The sequence below is a fragment of the Artemia sp. Qi Xiang Cuo genome, chromosome 17 (genome assembly GCF_049724085.1).
Source record: "Artemia sp. Qi Xiang Cuo chromosome 17, ASM4972408v1, whole genome shotgun sequence".
Lineage (NCBI taxonomy): Eukaryota > Metazoa > Arthropoda > Branchiopoda > Anostraca > Artemiidae > Artemia > Artemia sp. Qi Xiang Cuo.
In genome coordinates, this window is record NC_142810.1 from 23,764,240 (window position 1) to 23,784,851 (window position 20,612).

The following is a 20,612-nucleotide window of genomic DNA, read 5'->3' on the forward strand; positions in this document are numbered from 1 at the left end:
TACAATTAAAACACATAATTAAAGCAATAAGATAATATACCAAATTTTGAGGCCTGAAACAACTTCTTTATACCGATAAATCGCAATAGCTTTATTTGGAAAAAACATTAGAGCTAGAGTTTCATAAAATATTTAGTTGGTATTTAGGCTATTCGGGGCAGTTATTATAATTCAATTATTTCGGCTCCCCCTCTATAATTCTTGTGATTTTCAAATAGATAAATATGAAGGCAAAATTTCTTGATTGTAACAAAAGGGCAAAGAAAAAAAAAATATTTACTGACATTTTGAAAGCACAACAAAAAAAAAGGCTCATAAAACCTGGGCGAGGAAGTGTTTATAAATTTGTTGGCCTTTAAAAAGGCCGTTGGGTAGGGGGACTGGGACGATTTAAAACGCATTTGGAAACCATTAACCACCAAAGCCATAAAATGTACGACCTTGACGCTTCAGAGCGTAAACTACATCCATGGCAGTTACAGTCTTTCTTTTGGCATGCTCTGTGTAAGTGACAGCATCGCGAATAACATTTTCTAGAAAAACTTTAAGAACGCCACTGGTTTTCTCGTAAACTAGGCGAGATATACGTTTTAAACCACCTCGGCGAGCCAGTCTTCTGATAGCTGGCTTGGTGAGTCCTTGGATAGTATCACTAAGAACTGTACGAGCTAGATGTGCACCTCAAGGGCACAGCCCATGCAAAACAGGGACAAGAACTGTATTATGTAAGTCAAGAACGTAGGCAACCTAAGAAACGTCCTTGTTAGTTAGAATAACTACAATCCTTTTAAGAACGTTTATTTTAAATGAAACAAGCTCTAACCAAAATCAGTTCAGATAATATCTCTTATAGCGCGCTTACGCCGATAATGCATTATGCCCTGTTTTACTTTGTTCATTCTATTAAAGAGAGGCAAACTATCAATATGGCTGGGACAAAACAAACAGCAATAAAATCAACGGGCGGAAAGGCACCTAGAAAGCAGCTTGCGACCAAGGCAGCAGGTAAGTCGGCTCCTGCTACTGGTGGGGTAAAAAAACCGCACAGATACAGGCCCGGAACTGTAGCCCTGAGAGAGATTCGTCGCTGTCAAAAGAGTACCGAACTCTTAGTGAGAAAAGGGTCCTGTGAGTGGCGTTTGCAGGATAGTGACAATGATTTTTAAAATTACTATAGCTTCCCTATCTTGGCTGGTAAGGCCCTACACGAATACAGCGAAGTGACTCTAGTTGTACTTGATGATGACAAAAAATTGCAATCTCTTACTGCAAAAATGGTGAAAAAAAATCATTAATTGAGACAATTCGCCCTACGTCTCCGTGTCTAGATATATGCAAGCACATAAGTCTCCGCTAAGGAGTCCGAACCCCCGGCCCTTTTAAGGGCAAAGCGCTGTCTTAAACACAAAAACGACCGCGAGCTCAACATCCCTCGTTTTCCTTGGGGGAAATAAGGGTCTGATTCAAGGGGTACAATAACAAAAAAAGGTCGAAATTAATCAGATATACGTCAAATTATTGTAAATATGAGTCATAGATTCGGCCTGGCATTCAACAAGATACAAACCATCTAATGAAAATAAATTGGCACAAAAGCCAATTTAGGCTAGCCTAAGAAATTCAAATATACCCAAGAAAATGAACAACTCCCAATGGGGGCCACGGGCCTATAAAAATGTTTTCTATGTTTTTCGATGGAATGTCATGAAAAAGCCGAGGCCCCCTTTTCTATTCTCTTCAACGATTCGTCGATAGATCTTAATTTCTATACAAGCAATTTGGGGCCTGCCTCCGAAACAGGAGATTTTGAATATAGAAGAGTTTTCTTCTTTTTTTTATAATGGTTTAGTATGGGTTCTTGTTTACCCGCGATTTCGTAAATCAAGGCCAGGAGCAATGAAAGCAATTTGAGAGCAGATTATTGCGGAGCGAGTTGGTGAAGGCACACCCGTTTACTTTGCAGCGGGTGTATTATCCTCATGTATATGAAGATGTAGGATTTTTAGCGTTAAGTGTGTTACATGGCCCTGAGAAGGACCGTTGTGCAGCTTAGTATACAAATGAGACAAAAATCACACCTTCGTTACACAAATTCAACTTGACTAAACGCTCTTGCTCAGCAGGGTCGCCAGTGTAGAGGGAACTGGTTGACAGCGCTGTCAGTCCTCTCCAAACTATGGGACATCAGTAGTAAGGCATCTAGTACCACTGGATCTACATTGAATTACACATGGATATGTGTGCAGTTTAACCGGTACATTGGCTTACCAGGGTCACTCACCTATTACTATGAACGATACTTGCCTTACTAGACGGGTTTCTGCAAAGTGTTATGGGCTTGCTTGAAAAAATACCAGTTTAAAAAAAAAAAAAAAATAAACACGTATCCATGATCTTTATTATGGCAAAAAAAAATACAAATTCCAATAAAAACTGGTCAAATGTGTTAATAACCTGTAATTTTTAGCTATCTGATAAATCGTTCAGTATCGCATTTATTTTTAGTGGTATCAATGGTATTTCATTTGCGTTAAGCTATCTCGATTTGCCGAAACTTTTATCATTCGCATAAAACTAACTCAATTTGCAAAAAAGGTATTCCATTTGCGTAACTCTTCTCTGAATGTTCTTAATGAGGATATAAATAATATAGAATGACATTGTGACTTGACCTAGCTTTACCTCTCCAATGTGGTCTGTATAATACACAAGTAACGTTTGAAAAGTATTGTCAATTTAAACAAGTTTTTCTGACACAATTTACAGACCAGATTTCTAGTTCATATAGTTTTTGATAACTTGATAGGTGATTTGAATAAAATGAATTCAAATATTTTGTCTATGAAATAGAAGCTAACTCAATTTGCGAAAAGATACTCCATTTACACTATTCTGATCTGATTGAATTGTCGTCGACATTGAGATTTAATCACTGCAAGGCCTCTTGTTATTGCGAGAGGATTACCCAATTTACAGCTTAGTGTTAATTGACAGAGTTTCAAATACGAACATTTTGAAAAGCAGACAAACAATCAGACATTATAATCAGAATTATTTGATTAACATTTAAAAAGAGGTAATGAGATATATGATCAGTATAATACACAAGCGATTTTTGATAAGTATTGTCGATTTAAAATGGGATCTGACGTCCCCTTCGTCCCCCCCCCCATTTCTAAGTGCCAGGGGCGTCGGGGTCAATTTCGGAGGTCCGAAGGAGTTGTTAACTCGGGTAATTTGTTATATATTTGAAAAATGCCTAAAGATGAATAGAAAATGCATTTTTTCTTTACATAGTGTTCGTTCAATAAAGCGAGGATTTCTGTTAAATAAATAATTCTTATATTTTTTCCGTTCAATTGAAAGCGAGGATTTCTGTTAAATAAATAATTGTTATACCTTTTAAAATAGCTTTACGGGGTTTGAGGGACTCTGTCGTTTTATTCCGTGTGATTTTTTCTTTACATGATGTTCGTTCAAAAAAGCGAGGATTTCTGTTAAATAAATAATTCTTATATTTTTTCCGTTCAATTAAAAACGAGGATTTCTGTTAAATACATAATTGTTATACCTTTTAAAATAGCGTTACGGGGTTTGAGGGGCTCTGTCGTTTTATTCCGTGTGATTTTTTCTTTACATGGTGTTCGTTCAAAAAGCGAGGATTTCTGTTAAATAAATAATTCTTATATTTTTTTCTGTTCAATTGAAAGGGAGGATTTCTGTTAAATAAATAATTGTTATACCTTTTAAAATAGCTTTACGGGGTTTGAGGGACTCTGTCGTTTTATTCCATGTGATTTTTTGTTTACATAGTTTTCGTTCAAAAAGCGAGGATTTCTGTTAAATAAATAATTCTTATATTTCTTCCGTTCAATTGACAGCGATGATGTCTTTTATATATTTTATTGTGTTTGATTCAAAATTCGCTTTTCGGGGTTTGATGAGCTCTGTCATTTTATTCCGTTTGATTTTTTCATTACATTCTGTTCATTCAAAAAGTAAATATTTCTGTTAATTAAATAATTCTTTTATTTTTTCCTTTCAATTGAAAGCAAGGATATCTGTTAAATAAATAATTGTTATACCTTTTAAAATAGCTGTACGGGTTTTGAGTGGCTCTGTCGTTTTATTCCGTGTGATTTTTTCTTTACATGTTGTTCGTTCAAAAAGCGAGGAATTCTGTTAAATAAATAATTCTTATATTTTTTAAGTTAAAATGAAAAAGATGATTTATTTTAAATAAATAATTGTTATAAATTTTAAAAAATATTTACGGGGTTTGAGGTGCTCTGTGGTTTTATTCCGTGTGATTTGTTCTTTACATTGTATTCGTTAAAAAAGCGAGGATTTCTGTTAAATAAATAATTCTTTTATTTTTTTCCTTAAAATTAAAAGCGAGGATTTCCGTTAAATAAATAATTTTTATACATTTTAAAATAGATTTACGGGGTTTGAGGGGCTCTGTCGTTTTATTCCGTGTCATTTTTTCTTTACATGGTGTTCTTTCAAAAAGATAGGATTTCTGTTAAATAAATAATTCTTATATTTTTTCCGTTATATTTAAATCGAGGATTTCTGTTAAATAAATAATTGTTATACCTTTTAAAATAGCTTTACGGGGTTTGAGGGGCTCTGTCGTTTTATTTCGTGTGATTTTTTATTTACATGGTGTTCGTTCAAAAAGCGAGGATTTCTGTAAAATAAATAATTCTTATATTTTTTCCGTTCAATTGAAAGCGAGGATTTCTGTTAAATAAATAATTTTTATACCGTTTAAAATAGCTTTACGGGGTTTGAGGGACTCTGTTGTTTTATTCCGTGTGATTTTTTCTTTACATGATGTTCGTTCAAAAAGCGAGGATTTCTGTTAGATAAATAATTGTTATAAATTTTAAAATAGATTTAATTTTTTTGAGTGACTATGTTGTTTTATTCAGTGTGATTTTTTCTTTGTATGGTGTTCGTTCAAAAAGCGAGGATTTCTGTTAAATAAATAATTGTTATACCTTTTAAAATAGCTTTACGGGGTTTGAGGGACTCTGTCGTTTTATTCCGTGTGATTTTTTCTTTACATGGTGTTCGTTCAAAAAGCGAGGATTTCTGTTAAATAAATAATTCTTATATTTTTTCCGTTCAATTGAAAGCGAGGATTTCTGTTAAATAAGTAATTGTTATACCTTTTAAAAGAGCTTTACGGGGTTTGAGGGGCTCTGTCGTTTTATTCCGTGTGATTTTTTCTTTACATTGTGTTCGTTCAAAAAACGAGGATTTATGTTAAATAAATAATTCTTATATTTTTTCCGTTCAATTGAAACCGAGGATTTCTGTTAAATAAATAATTGTTATACCTTTTAAAATAGCTTTACGGGGTTTGAAGGACTCTGTTGTTTTATTAAGTGTGATTTTTTTCTTTAAATGTTATTCGTTCAAAAAGCGAGGATTTCTGTTAAATAAATAATTGTTATACCGTTTAAAATAGCTTTACGGGGTTTGAGGGACTCAGTTGTTTTATTCCGTGTGATTTTTTCTTTACATAGTGTTCGTTCAAAAAGCGAGGATTTCTTTTAAATAAATAACTGTTATACCTTTTTAAATAGCTTTACGGGGTTTGAGGGGCTCTGTCGGTTTATTCCGTGTGATTTTTTCTTTACATGATGTTCGTTCAAAAAGCGAGGATTTCTGTTAAATAAATAATTGTTATACCTTTTAAAATAGCTTTACGGGGTTTGAAATAGATACCGAGAGTTCAATGACTCTTCCCCGCAAAGACTTCCAAGGGTTTTATGACTCCTCCCCACAATGAATTCAGATGGTTTTAGGGCTCATCCCCACATACCCATAACTCCATTCAACCTTGAGCGAAGGTATAAAAGTTTGATGAAGTATTTTTCTACTTAACAACTACATTAATAACTTCCAAGATGATAGGACTGTATGACACAGAATTTATCAGTTTGAAAAAATCATCTTATGGTGTTATATTTGAATGTGCATTTTTATTATTGTCTATGGAACTCGAAGAAATTAACTGTTATCATTGGCTAGTGAACTATAACATGTTTGAGTATGATAAAAGCTTGTGGAGTACTACATTACGTCATATAAACAGACTTGGATTCTATAATAGAGTGATTACACCGCTTGAAAATGATGGTCGGGAACAGAGAAATTTTCAGAAGGAAGTCAGTGAAATTTGCAGATTTGTCGATATTGAAGCGCTCTACATAAAGGGCAGTGTGCCTAACGATAAAGTTTTAATTAAAAAGTGTGACCCTAGGATCCCACTTTTCAATCTAGACGAGTTTAAGTTTCCTAAAATTGAAGGGGGCTATCACCATCCTGAAGACAAGGTTAGGTTCTTCGCACAGTGGATACCTAAGAGCATACCTGATCGTGATAAATCCATAAGATATGGTAAAAACTATTCTATATCATGAGACCATCGTTTGTGGATGTTTAAGAGTGAACTCTAAGTACTAACTTTTATGTAAACATTTGTTGTTGTGTTTTTTTTTCTCAAAAAAAAAAATCTTTTACTAAGTTTAAGCAATAAATATATTTAAGCTTAAACTGTCTTTATTATTTAGAATAGTTCTATTATTTTAATTAAATTGTTAAGAAATTGTAAGTAACAATAGCTTTCTTGAATTCGCTTCCTGGACACAATACAGATATTTAATTCGAGAAATCATGATAAAATCGCAAGTAAGTAATAAACTCTTTATTGTTTTGATATTTAATTCGAGAAATCCCATCAGTTGAATTCAAGAAAGAGTTTGCTACTTACGATACTTTGATTTTGTCAATGCTATCCCAAGTATCTGTCAATAGATGTCGATAGAGAATTTATTCATTCTAATACCTAGACTTTAGATATGTTAACGTATATAACTAATATATGATGTTTTCAAATTTTTTTTCTTATATCTCCTATGTTTTAAAAGACATTCTTGATGTTCAATCCGCGAGCTTACTCTTAAAATAATGAATACATAAGAATTTAAGGTATAATATATTTTTAATGAAATAATGTCATGTAGAATTGAATAACTTTGGATATTTTGAATCTGTTCCGTAAAATGCTTCACCATGTACTCTCTTGATAGTATAGCTATTGTCTTCTCTTAGTTCGTAATCAGTAGAATAATCATTATTCCATTTTGACTCATACACAATTTTTATAGGTGTGTCATCGACAGGGTCAATATGCTTTTCGTCTTTGGTATTATTTGATTCATTGACTGTTTGATCAATGGCAGTAACGTTTGCTGGTATTTTGTTTTTCATCGATTCATCTTTATATTCCTTAGTGATATTTTCTGCCAATGCCCTTTTTATTTTCTAGCAATTTCACTGTCTATTATCACACTATTTTTACACAGGTAACAGTTCTGGCACGTAGACAGGATATGGTTTATGATATTAGTAGAAGAGTAGGCCTTTCTTTTCGTCTTTGCTTTCGTTTGAATGCTAATACCCGAAAGCTGACGATATGGTTTAACACTGGGTAACATGTTACCACAAGCACTAGCAAGAAGATGCCCCTCTTTATCAACTGTTATTTTTATGTTGGCATTCTCTTTGAGTGTAATCATCTCCGGATATCTCAATCTTGCATATCCACCATCATAAGAGTTGAATTTTTTTGGTACTCCAAAGAAATTCAGTTCCTTACTGTCATGACAATGCACGCATACGTTTCCGATAGTACTACCACTTGCACTTATTTCATAGATTAAATACTTCTCCTTGTCAGCATTCAATGCTACAATAACACTATCATGTGAACACACGTTCTTAAAATGCTTCATCTTCACTTTTTTAGAGATATTAGTTATGTGTTTATCGTTCCACTGTGTAAAAAATACTGAAAATACTAGGCAGTGTCGATAACCGGCCATAGAGAAATAATGAGAAAGCCACATCGTGTCTCAGGGACAAGCATAGAGTACAATTGTTAGAGCCATAAAAATATCTGTCGAGGAGGTATAATTAGCAATAACATGTAGAAATTAAATTCAAGAAATTATGAAAAAATTCTCAGTAAGTAACCATTTCTTTCTTGAAGTCAACTCTTGGATACACAATACGGAAATTTCATTCAAGAAATTATGAAAATATTTGTAAGTAATTAACAAAATCTTTATTGATTTCACCTATTGGATATACAGTACAGATAATTCATTCAAGAAATTATGAAAAAATCGCAAGTAAGTAACTTTTTTCTCATTGTCACAAACAATTTTCACCTAGCTACACGATGTAGAAATTTAATTCAAGAAATTATGAAAAAATTCTCAGTAAGTAACAATTTATTTCTTGAAGTCAACTCATGGATACACAATACGGAAATTTCATTCAAGAAATTATAAAAATATTTGTAAGTGAGTAACAAGCTCTTTATTGATTTCACCTCTTGAATATACAGTACACATACTTCATTCAAGAAACGTGATTAAACACATTTTGAAACTACATGCTATTTGCATGCCTTTCCCTGGCACCTTTCCAAACGAGCGGGGATTCCCCACTGGTTCCTACACATTGCAAAAAGTGAGCAGTACGAAAACTCCACGTTTTCAGCCAGACTAGTTTTTTAGACAACACCCATTTTTAGGGACCAATCAGAGACAGAGCGGAGGTTGCTCAATATACAATAACCATGCAAAGTCGACATAGCTTTATTTCATTTTTTAAGGTCAATTTAGACGAAGTTACGTGCGCGCACGTAACCTCGTCTAAATTAACCTTAAAAAAATGAAATAAAGCTATTTCATTACTCTATTATACTCTTTACGCAATTCATTACGCAATTTATACTCTAGGCAGGCATGCCTTTCCAAAAACTAACCTGACAAATATGTGTCCAATAAGAGAGTCATTCATACTCCTGCCATTTACCCGTGCCCCAGCCATTTAAGCATTTGCCTCTCAATTACTTGGACTATCTGTCTTGGCTTTTCTCTGTCTACAATTACCCAGCCCAGTCTTGATGCAACCTATTGCCCAAAATACTTGATAAATTCAATTAAAAATCAACGGATAATTTTTTGAAGATATATCTTCAAAAATTGTAGTGAGAACCAGATAAAGAACCAGTTCTCACTACTTTTTTGAAGATATGTCTGAAAATTCCCTGTTTGACACACATTTGAGAAGTTCTCACTACTTTTTTCAAGATATGTCTGAAAATTTCCCTGTTCGACGCGCATTGCCAGCCCAGTCTTGATGCAAACTATTGCCCAAAATACTTGATAAATTCAATTCAAGTATAAATTCAATTCAAGTATATAGTATAAACAAGGAGGGTTGCTAGTATAAATTAATGGCGCTGTAGCATTTTAAGACCATGAACCATTTATTTGTTTTCCTAATTTGTTTCTAAGTGATGGATATATCAAATAAGCCCGCACAGGAAGAGGAAAGGGTGGTAAAGAAAAGGGACAGACAAAGAAACGTAAAATCGGCATTACTCCACGTAACAGTTTTACTGTGCCTAAGTATTCAGATGAAGCGCACCACTTAGAATCGAGAAGATTCAGACAGTCACGTGTATGGTGCCGCAGAGAGTTTATAGTTGGCTGCCGAGGTCCTTGAGCGTACTGGTCATGCTGCATGGGACAATAAAAAAACGCGTATCAGTCCTCGTCACCTTCAGCTTGACATTAGAAACGACGAAGAACTGAACAGTCTCCTCTCGGGGGTTACCACTGCCAAAGGAGGCGTTTTTCCCAACATTCAATCCGTCCTTCTACCAAAGAAAACTGAAAAAGCGCCAAAGGAGTTAATAAAACTAGCTTTGTAAAAATAACATAACCCAAATAAAAAAAAATCACGTGTAATGTCACCAAAATATTTGAAAGAAACAAAATAAATAGCCCAAAAGGGACGGACCTAGATATAAAATTAAGGCAAATGAACGTACGAAAATGGGGGTGGGGGGCATACAACGGGAGAGCGGCCCCCCGCGAACGAACGGAAGGGTGACGGTGGAGTTAATGGTCATGTCGTGTTCTTTTGTACATAGGTCATAAGAGTTACCAGCTAAGACTTACCTAGTAACAAAAGGCAGGAATTTACTGGAGGTGAGCGAGATATTTTTCTTAAAAACCAATAAATTATAGACAAGAAACCTTTGTATGTGTCTTTGATCGGGATGAAATAGGAACCTAAAGTTCAAAAGTACCGATTAACAAATGGATCTTATTTAGTGTATGCTTACTATATACAAAAACCTACTATCAATGAGCATAATCGTCTTTTAGTGTAGTCACAATACAAAATTTATTATTTCACAGTATTACAGAGAACCTTAATATGACTTTATTGTACGATAATAGGGTAAATGCCAATAGGGTAGCCTAGTCATCGAAGTTGGAAATATTTTGGGTGCTAGCCATTTTGTTTCAGAATAAAAAGATATTAAAAACAATAAATACACCTACTGTTATTACCTATTTACTTCGGTATTATTAAAACCATTATTAAAGAATCTATGAATTGTCATGATGTTTCTTATTGGTTTTTTGGGAAATTAATCCTTATGATACAATCCTTAAACGTACCTCTGTCAATCACCGTGAACAGTACAAAGTGTCGTCAGATCGTGAACTTCAAAACCCGTAAGACCAGGTCAGTGCTTAGATGGGTGATCGCTTGGGAAAACCGGGTGCTGTGGACATTATTTTTAGAAATTGTGATTTTTTTTTCTCTTTGACCCATTTCTTTTTAAGGATTATAAATTAATTGGAAATTATACTAATAGAGAACATCTTATTTAAACTTTTATATAAAAAAAAAAATTGCCAATTACAAACCACTTTTTATGTGATGCTACAACCCTTTGGCAATGACTCGTTCGTTTTAAGCTGATAATTGTTGCCACTTTATTAATAAGCTTGAACCTTACGAGCCAACCGTCACAATTAGTCAGGAAGAGTGTTCTTTTCAGAATGTTATATCCCTATAGTTATAAATTAATTATTGTATATAGTTATTGATGCGTGAACATAATATGAATAATATTTATTATTGAGTATTAGCAAATCTATTTAAAAATAAATATAATTTGAAATTTCTGAACATAAAGTTTCGAGATTCGAGCATTTGATTTCATAGCCCTTAAAAGGGCTTTTTTGTAGTAGATGATAACCTATTATGGAAATTACTTTTTTTGCTTTCTTGGCTAATGTCTTTTTAGATGCCACTTTCTTTGCGTGAGCATTTGTTATAGGATACATAGTCTGGTTTTTCTAGTTATGTTCTGGTACGGCTTCTTTGTCAACTGGGAGTTTCTTTTTAACCTTTTCATTTTAAGTTCTATTATACATAGTTTTTTCAAACTTTTTTTCGTTCTTTTACATTTTATATGTAGTAGGTGTGTCTGTTTTCGTTACTGTGGATTTCTGCTCTGTTGTATTTGTTGACTTTGAACTAATGGGATTTTCGTCCTCGAAAGTCTTTGAAATCTTTAAATAACCAGTTACGACAGTACCTTTTGGATTTATAACAAATACATTTGCAAGTCAACTATTCAAAGCTTGCTTTAGATGCATATTAACAACTTTTGCATCATTGCCAACCTGAAAATTTGCATGTATGTAGTTGAGAATATCTTGACGGCTAGATAAAAATCTTTCTGTTCTGTAAGTAACTACGTGGTTGAAAAGGTCCGGTGCTTGCTTGGGTTGTGCTGGTGTTTTGGCTTTGTGCGCACCGTTAGGTTTTTCAGACTTAGCTGGTTTTGGAGCCTTTTATTTATTGTCATACTAGGATGGTGAATAAAAGATACGGTTCAATGAATATGTATTTGATACATCAGCTTCAACTTAACATTACGACTTACTCTCAGTTGTATCTTTGTCACTTATGAGACTAAACTTCGATTGTATTCTCATTTTCAAAGTTTTAGGACTCTAGGTCACAACCACACCTGATATGGTTGAACATTCATTATGCGCTAGAGATACTTAATTCTTGCATCGATATTGTGGGTGTTCAAGGCCTTTATACCCTAATGCCAGGATATTGAGTGCGTGTGTGAGATAAAAACTCTTCCAGAGGGTACCATGAGTAAAATGCGATGTATTTAAAATACCAAACTAAAGTTCCTTCTTTCTAAAGATAATTCCGATTTCCTATAATTAAGTTAAACCTAGTTTCAAAAATGAAGTCCTTAATCAGCAAAGAGAAAAAGTGCAGTCACCCCAGACAAAGAACAGCGCTATCCAGGCTTAAGATTTCGCTAAGAGAGTGAGTAATAAAAAATATGCTACGTACAATATTTCTAAGGAAGTTTAAATGGCAAAAACCGTGTGAACGCTTGAATCATCAAAAATATTTAAAAGAATTTATTGGACGAATGGTTTGCATCCTTGAACCATTCGCGCCAATTACGAGCCAGTCATCATGACGTAAGACTGAAAAGCGATGTTCGATAGTGGAGTAAAAGTACTTTTTGAGATGATTCGTAAATCAGATTTGGAAGGATTCGTAAATCAGATTTGAAGGGATTCGTAAATCAGATTTGGAAGAAATCGTTAACTAGAGTCAAGATCACACAGACGAAATTCTTATATTCTTGTCACCGTTATTGTCAATTCGAGTGACCCAATGCTGTGCACCTAAGCATTTAAGTTCAATAAATCTATTGCCTTTTTTTATCTGTGTTTATTTCATTTTATATGTCTGCATCTAGTCTGATAATAGGTAATTAGTTCGCATATCTCCAAGGTAAATGCTCCCAGGGAATCGGATCTCCAGATAGCTCGAGAAAAAGAGGTAACGTTTACATGGCTGTACACTTCATTTTCAGCCAATAAGTGAGTGTGGCGCAGGCCTTGTTGGCACAATCTCCGGCGCTATAAGCGGCGCTATCGGAGAAATTACAAGGTGTAAGTTCACGACCTTTGGTTATAATATTGCCTTTGACGTGGTCAGTATTTAGCACCACACTTAGTACAGCCATACCAATTTTCCATCGCCACAAATACTAATTTTACTATCGCTACAAATGGCGTGTTTCGGAAATTGGAGGAAAACTGCGAACTAATTAGGCCATAAAAACTTCGTAATTTAAATTTAATTATTGGAGAGATACAGACATATAAGCAAAGTGATTAGGCCTATTGCCGCTAAGCTACGACAGGAAAACCCTTATAGCTCATAGGAGATAATAGCCTCCCCCAAAATAGGTTAAGTAAAAATAAATTTATTTTCAATTGATTCAAAAAAAAAAAATGGACGAACTTAATGAATTATTAATAGTGCAGAAGTTAGTCACGAAAAATATAAAAAGAGCAAAGTCTATACCAGAGTACAATGGTCAATCAGATATTGACAAATTTCATATCCGATTAACCCAGTTCGTACAACTAACAAAAACAAACGTAGCAGCGTTAAAAGACATGCTCCTACTACGATTAAAAGGCCAAACCATGACCTTTATAAAACAGATCGAAAAGACGATAGGCAATAACGCAAACTTGCCAATATATACGGTTGACGACTTGTTAAAAGCATTCAAAGATAGGTTTATAGAAACCAATTCAATAAACAAATTAAAACATGGAACAGTAAACTTTGACTTTTCGCAGAATATTACACAATTCCTGGATAATACACGCATTTCTGTAGAGGCAAAATACGGAAGTCGTTCAGGACAACTGTATGAAAAAGTCATACTAAACACCTTTTTGCAAGGGCTACCCCCAAAACTATACAGAATGGTAATATCCAAATATATTCAAACGTTGGATCTTGCAGTTCAGGAGGTAGAGGGATTGATCGAAGTTGATACGATGGTTGCTAATCATAGTAAAGCAAAAATAAATAGCCTAGGCGCTTCAAACGTGAACCTAATCTTCAAGGGCGATCAGGCATCCCCCAATTTCTTTTCAAGGGATAACTCCCCAATACCACAAAGAAATTGAACGCAAGAAACCGCTAGGCAGAAAACAGTACGTTTTCAGCCCATTAAAAAATCTAATTACGGAAATAACCCTACAATAATAAGGTGCTAAATTGTAATCGTGTAGGCCATATCGCGAGAGAGTGCCATTATGTCCCCAATCGCATACCAAGAATTGCTGTCGGTAATACGCAAAATTACGGCAATCATTTGTTTTGCGGAAAAAATTTTAGCACCAGTCGTGCTCAAGGCTACAGCCAGGGGGGAGCGAACGACGTAGTATTTTACAACAATTACAAACAAAATTTTTGTAGCCCGTCCCCGAACAGACAAATAAATAATCTGTGTCAAAATCCAAATACTCTCCATGACCAGTTTAAGGTAAGGCTGCAATATCGCAATTACGAAAATTTTCCAATGGGAAATGAAAATTTTGCAACCCAACGGCATTGGCAGTCAACGCCAGCAAGCGGCACCGACACGAGACATTCATGTTACCGTAATAATACAGAGCGAAGACAAAATTATGTAAGTAAATTAGATACGTATACGGAAACTCATAGGTCTCAAGATCTGTTAAATGCACAGAAACATGAAACAAATCCTTATGGACACACGTCTGGCCCTTCAGAACAGGAACAAGTACCCCGGAAGTGCCAAAACTATTTTACGATTGAACGACACTATTAGTACTGTATTGTAGTTGCTGTCATAACCAGTTAACACTAATTAATTAGTTTCGTGTAAAAAAGTCCTGTGCTAGGTCTTTCACTGAATCCAGTTCAACAAGTTATATCATAAACTCTAGTGTATTCAATATGTTGCCTCTATAAGTCAGGCGACAGAGGAACCCTGATAATCCCAATTTAACGAGTGTGACAGGTCAGAAATTGAATGCAAAAGGTTTAATTGGCCTAAACATAAAAAGAGACAATAGAACCTTTATGACAAAATTTTATTATATGCAACAATTTCTCATATGAAACTATTATGTGAACAAATTTTCTAACGTCTAAAAGAATAATATGAGACGTAGCCCATTAGAGGTATGTCTACCCAGCTAAGATAGGGGACGAAATTTATACCCAAAGAAATTATGACAGAGGTTGCGAAGACACAATAGCAGTAAATAGAATTTCTGGTGGTATAATGTCGCAATATTTTGAACCTCATGTCTTGCAAAGACATGGCGTAATTTGAAATTTGTTCAATTACCCTGAGAGATATTTCATAAATGAAGGAAAATTAAATTATAAAAGTATTGAATCTGCAAAAATAAAAATAGGAGATATACGACAATACAGGTCAAACGAAATTAAGAAAATAGCATAGTTATGGAAGAACATAATAAAACCCAACGTGACGCCACAAGATGCCGCAATGGCACAGCATAGCACCAGTATGAATCTAATAAATAATGAAAATAAAGAGAAATATTACAGATTCGTGATAAGGAAAACAAAAATCCCTCCCAAAACGATGCAAAAAATTCAAATATCACAGATTATTGAGCCAGTGATTAGCAAATCAGAAATATAGTTTGCGACCCCATCTGAAATACCCGAAAATCTGCTATGCGAGGAACAGATTATATCTTATGACAAAGGGGAAAGTTTTATTTGGGTAACTAATAATCACGAAAATGATACAATTACAATTAAAAAGGGGACGTGTCTAGTTCAAATCCAGGTTTTAACGGAGAATGATTTAAATAGGTGGGAAAGTTCTAAAAGAAACCTAGTTAACGGTTTTAAAACTTCACATAAAGAATATGCTTCAACTAAATCACAACTTTCAAACAAATTTAATAGGACTCATATTGCGGCCTTAGAACTTAAGAAAAAATTATGCGAATTATTAAGGAATTTTAAGGATGTATTCTCTGCATCTGAAGATGACATCGGGCTAATACCATTTTATGAACATTCAGTTTTAACGACTGGTAATCCCGTAGCAAAACAGCCATATCGTGTGCCATATAAGAACAAAGAGTGGTTAAAAAATAAAATCCATGAATTAGAAAAAAACGAAATTATACGCCCAAGTATAAGTCCGTATAGTGCACCAGTGATCTTAGTACTAAAAAAGAATGGAGATCTTAGACTCGTAATAGATTATAGAGCCCTCAACAAACAAGTAGTTAGCGATAAATTTCCTCTACCAAGAATAGATGAAATTCTTGACTCAATTTCAAGAAAAAACAAAACTTTTACTTCTTTGGATTTTACCCAGCGCTACCACCAAGTGAAAATATCCGAAAATGATGTCCACAAAACTGCATTTTCAGCATCTGAATGTGGTTCATATGAGTACTTAAGAGTACCATTTGGACTGAAAACAAGTTCAAGCGCGCTATTTAGACCCCTATTGCACCTGTTAAGAGGATTAAAGAATATAATTCATTTTGTTGATGATGTTGTATGCACGGGAGAAAACACTGAACAACACTTAGCAACGTTAGCCAAGGTGTTCGAGAAGTTCAGGCAATGCAATTTAAAATGCTGACCTGAGAAAGTAAATTTATTTCAACCTAAAATTAAATTTTAAGGAGTAGTAGTAACCCAGGGAGAGATATCCCCAGACCCTGATAAAATAAAATGTGTTGAAAACCTCAAGCCCCCCAGAACTATGAAAGAATTAAGGGGAATTTTAGGTCTTACTGGCTACCTTAGAAAATTCGTACGCAATTATGCCCAAATTCCGAAACCCCTCACGGAATTAACTAAGGGGAACTCCCATTATATTACCTGGTCCCAGGAAGCTCAAACGTCCCTAGACCGTCTCAAAAAGGCACTCACTTCTGAACCAATATTAGGACTCCCTGATTTCGAAAACGGAAGATTTGTGGTTACAACGGATGCTAGTTCAAAAGACATTGGGGCAATTATTTCGCAAATAATCCCGGTAGAAAACCCTAATCCTCTAGACGGAAAGCCTAAACAAAACAAATAGAAAAAGTTATATACTATTCGAGTAAAACCTTATCAAAAGGCGAAAGTAGTTATTCCGCCACAAATTTAGAATTATTATCTATTATCAACCACTTCGACAAATTTAGAAATGATTCAATTGGTGGAAAATTTATACTACGATCAGACCATAAAAGCTTGCACTACCTGCGCACATTTAAAAACCTCACGGGGATTCTAGCTAGATGTATTATGAAAATCCAAGACCTAGATTACGAATTTGAACATTTAAAAGGTAAACAAAATGCAGCTTGTGACTTTTTGAGTAGATACCCAGAAAATATTCCGTCGGAAACTGAGGAAAACGAAGTTAACGCTATAAATGCCAAGAGTAAACATGGATGCAAGAAAAACAAAGTCAAACACACGGTAAAAGAAAATAAAATCAACTATCGTCACTTGTCTTTGGAAAATACAAAAAGAAAGCAAAAAAAGGACGAAATGTGTGTAGCACTAATTGATTATTTTGTGAATGATGAGACGTTACCAGATAAATTAAAAACTCTTAGAAAAGAGATAGATAATTTTTACTAAGATTTTGATGAAGAGGTACTGCGTAGAATCGTGACTTCAGAGACAAGCAAAAACCAAACTTCAATAATACCTGTGCTACCACAAAACTCGATAGGGCCTGCATTTGAATATTTTCATTCAGATATAGGTGGACATTTAGGAGTTATGAAAACGTTCCATAAGTTAAAACAATATTTTTACGTACAATCTGCAATGACAAAAATTAAAGAATTTGTAAGTACATGCGAAGCATGTAACTTAAGAAAAATCCCTCCAGCTTATCATAATTCTTCAATGGAGAGGGTCCCAATAGCAAAGTACCCCTTCGATATCATCTCATATGACCTATGCGGAACAAGCGAAGCCTTGCCTATTTCCAGCAGAGACCATACTGGTATGCTATTGGGTATAGATACTTTTTCCTGATTTACTTTTGCAAATGCATTAACAAATCAAGTTGTTTATACCACCAGTAAGGTGTTAGCAAAATTATTTTTACAATTTGGCATTCCTAATAAAATTTTGAGTGACAACGGGGGACATTTTGTTTCGAAAGTAACAAGACTTAATGAGTTTTCTCAATATAGAGAAAATGGTGACAGCCCCGTACCACCCACAAGCTAATGGTAAAATAGAAAAGAGGCATAAAATATTTTCGAACGTCTTAAGTATTTATACAAAAGACAATAGAAGCGACTGGGATAAATTCTTACCTTATTTAACTAACGTAATCAACACTGCTTATTCAGAAACAACCAAAGACAATCCATTTTATTTACTTTTTTGTTGTGATTTTAAAGTCCCGTATGATGACATTATTGAATCTCGGCAGTATTATAACAACTCAGAAGATTATAAACAAGAATTCTCAAATAGGATGAGGAAAACTTATAAAATAGTTAGGCAAGAACTGGAAAAATGTAAAATAAACCAAGAGCTAAGAAACCAACCCAAAGTAAAGGGGAGTATAGATTTCAAAGTAGGAGACTGCGTCTACCTTAAGAACGAAGCAAAAACGGAAGGAAAAAAGCTTTCCAACAAATATTCTGGACCGTACAGAATAGTCAAAAAGTACGATAACGAATATACTTTTAAAATGGAAAACCCCGATAGTGGAAGAACTTACAAGGCGCATGTTAGCCGAATAAAAAGAGCCAAATTTTCAGAGAGATGGGTATCACATCCCTCCTCTACTGATTCGTCAGATGCAGAAAATGAGCCCCCTAGGTCAAGATTGGCAGAGCTAAAACCCTTTAATTTCAAGCAAGACTATTTCGAGAATGACAGTGATGAACAAAACTTTGAAGAATTTTTAGCAATGAAAAATCTAGTTGTTCCTAAGAAAAATCCCTAATACCAGGATTCTTTCCTGAAACAAAAACACCAAAAAGTCCAAAAAGTTATTCATCGGCGAGCGCAGGAGATTTAGATTATACAATATCCCCAAAAACCCAATTTTTCCCCGATAGAATTTCGACCCCATGTCCCCCCAAAAGATTTCCAGACGATATGGTTTACCCTGTAACTCCGTTAAAAAGACCCCTGTCTTTACAGGAGGAAATAAATAGAGCCGCAAAAAGCCCCAGTAATACTGTAAAGAAAACTCCTCCCAAAAATTTAACTAAAACAAACCTGGGAGAGGCTATGGATTTAATAAATTTTCCCATAAAAACGAGACAAAGTACATTACCCGAGAATAAAACTCCCAAGGATGACCAGCAAGGTCATCCTCATGATATAACTGTATCCAAGGTCAAACCTAAACAGTGGACTTCATGGAGGGAAACCCTAGTGCAAAAAATGCCCCATCCCCCTGAGGATATGGCATTCAAACAATGGAGGAATCCCGCAAAAACTCATGATTCCTCCCAAAGCTCCCAAGAATCTTTCAAATCTCCCGAGTTGAAGACTCAAGACGACGACCTAGGGAATAAACCTTCTACTTCCAGAGGAGTAGAAATTTACGAAGGAAGGGCAGGTGATACCTCAAAAAGTGCCATCTCTAAAAGTTCTAATCCGGATTCGTCGGAAACTAGTTCTGAAGAGTCTTACGGCAAATCAGACCATACAGTAGCTAAAGAAATAGAGAAATCAAGACCGGCCTCAGCAGCCGCACACGGGAAACAAACGAAATTAAAAGGGCAAGAATTTTTGAAAAAAAAATACAAAAAGTTTGACCTTATTTCGCTATAAAAACCGAAAAAGAAAAAACCGCAAGAAACAGAGCAGAAAATAACGACACAGTCAGGCAGAACGGTTAAAAAACCTGACAGATGGAAATATTCCTAATTAATGTAAAGACAAATTTCAAATCCCTTATTAAAATCAATTAGTGATCCACCATAATAAATTTAACAGTGTGCAAGTGAAGTTAACCAAGTAAATATTAATGAAAAAAAAATATATAATACAAGTGATGTCAAAACGTCGGTGATCAGGGAAAAATAACCAAAGGTAGGAAGCTCGTGGTTGACTGAAAACGACAAGTGGTGTTGAACCACGTTTTGTGGGAAGCCTGGGGAGGAACTCAAAGCCTATGCAGACTTTAATCTGTTGTGGGCGTGCTTGCCCTCGGATTTTCTATGAAAAATCGACCCATGTCCTAACTAAGATGGATATTATCCAAAACAAGAAATTATCAGTACAGAAGCGTCTAATTATATGAAATATTTTGTCTCAGTGCAGATTATAATTATTTTAGGCCTACACATAAAAATAGGATACCAGTGTAATTACGTGCTGCACGCTTGCTTAGTCATGTGTGTCTTACTCGAGAAATATAATGTTTCATACTCGAGAAATATATGTACCAATAGTTGGCTATTGGTACGTTTTTATGTAGAATTTCACGGCGGATGTGGAATTATATCTCAATATTAATATGTAAAATTTTAAAACCATTCCATCAGTTAAGATATATGGATTGAAACCCTGTGTATGTCCAGTGGCGACTAAGTAAAACCCACAAGGAATTCCCTATTAATGTGAAGGTGTTTTTCGCTTAACGGATTCTAATAAGACTTTAATATCATATTTATTTATTTATTGCTGAAGGGTTTGATCAAACAATCGCCTTCTAAAAAGATTTTGATGTCAGTTCTTCTTTACGCTTATATTCTTTGCCAAGCCTCTACTGGAATCTACGCGGGGAAGCTTGGAAATCCTACCTCTAATTACCTTATTCGAAAGGCAAATGTGAGGCACCAATGTTGACTTCTAAT

The 20,612-nt window shown here is 34.7% G+C and overlaps 1 pseudogene; it reads left to right on the forward strand.

The window, feature by feature from the left end:
- Nucleotides 1-926: 926 nt before the first annotated feature.
- LOC148942020 (uncharacterized) lies at nucleotides 927-19,680 on the forward strand (annotated as a pseudogene).
- Nucleotides 19,681-20,612: the final 932 nt, after the last annotated feature.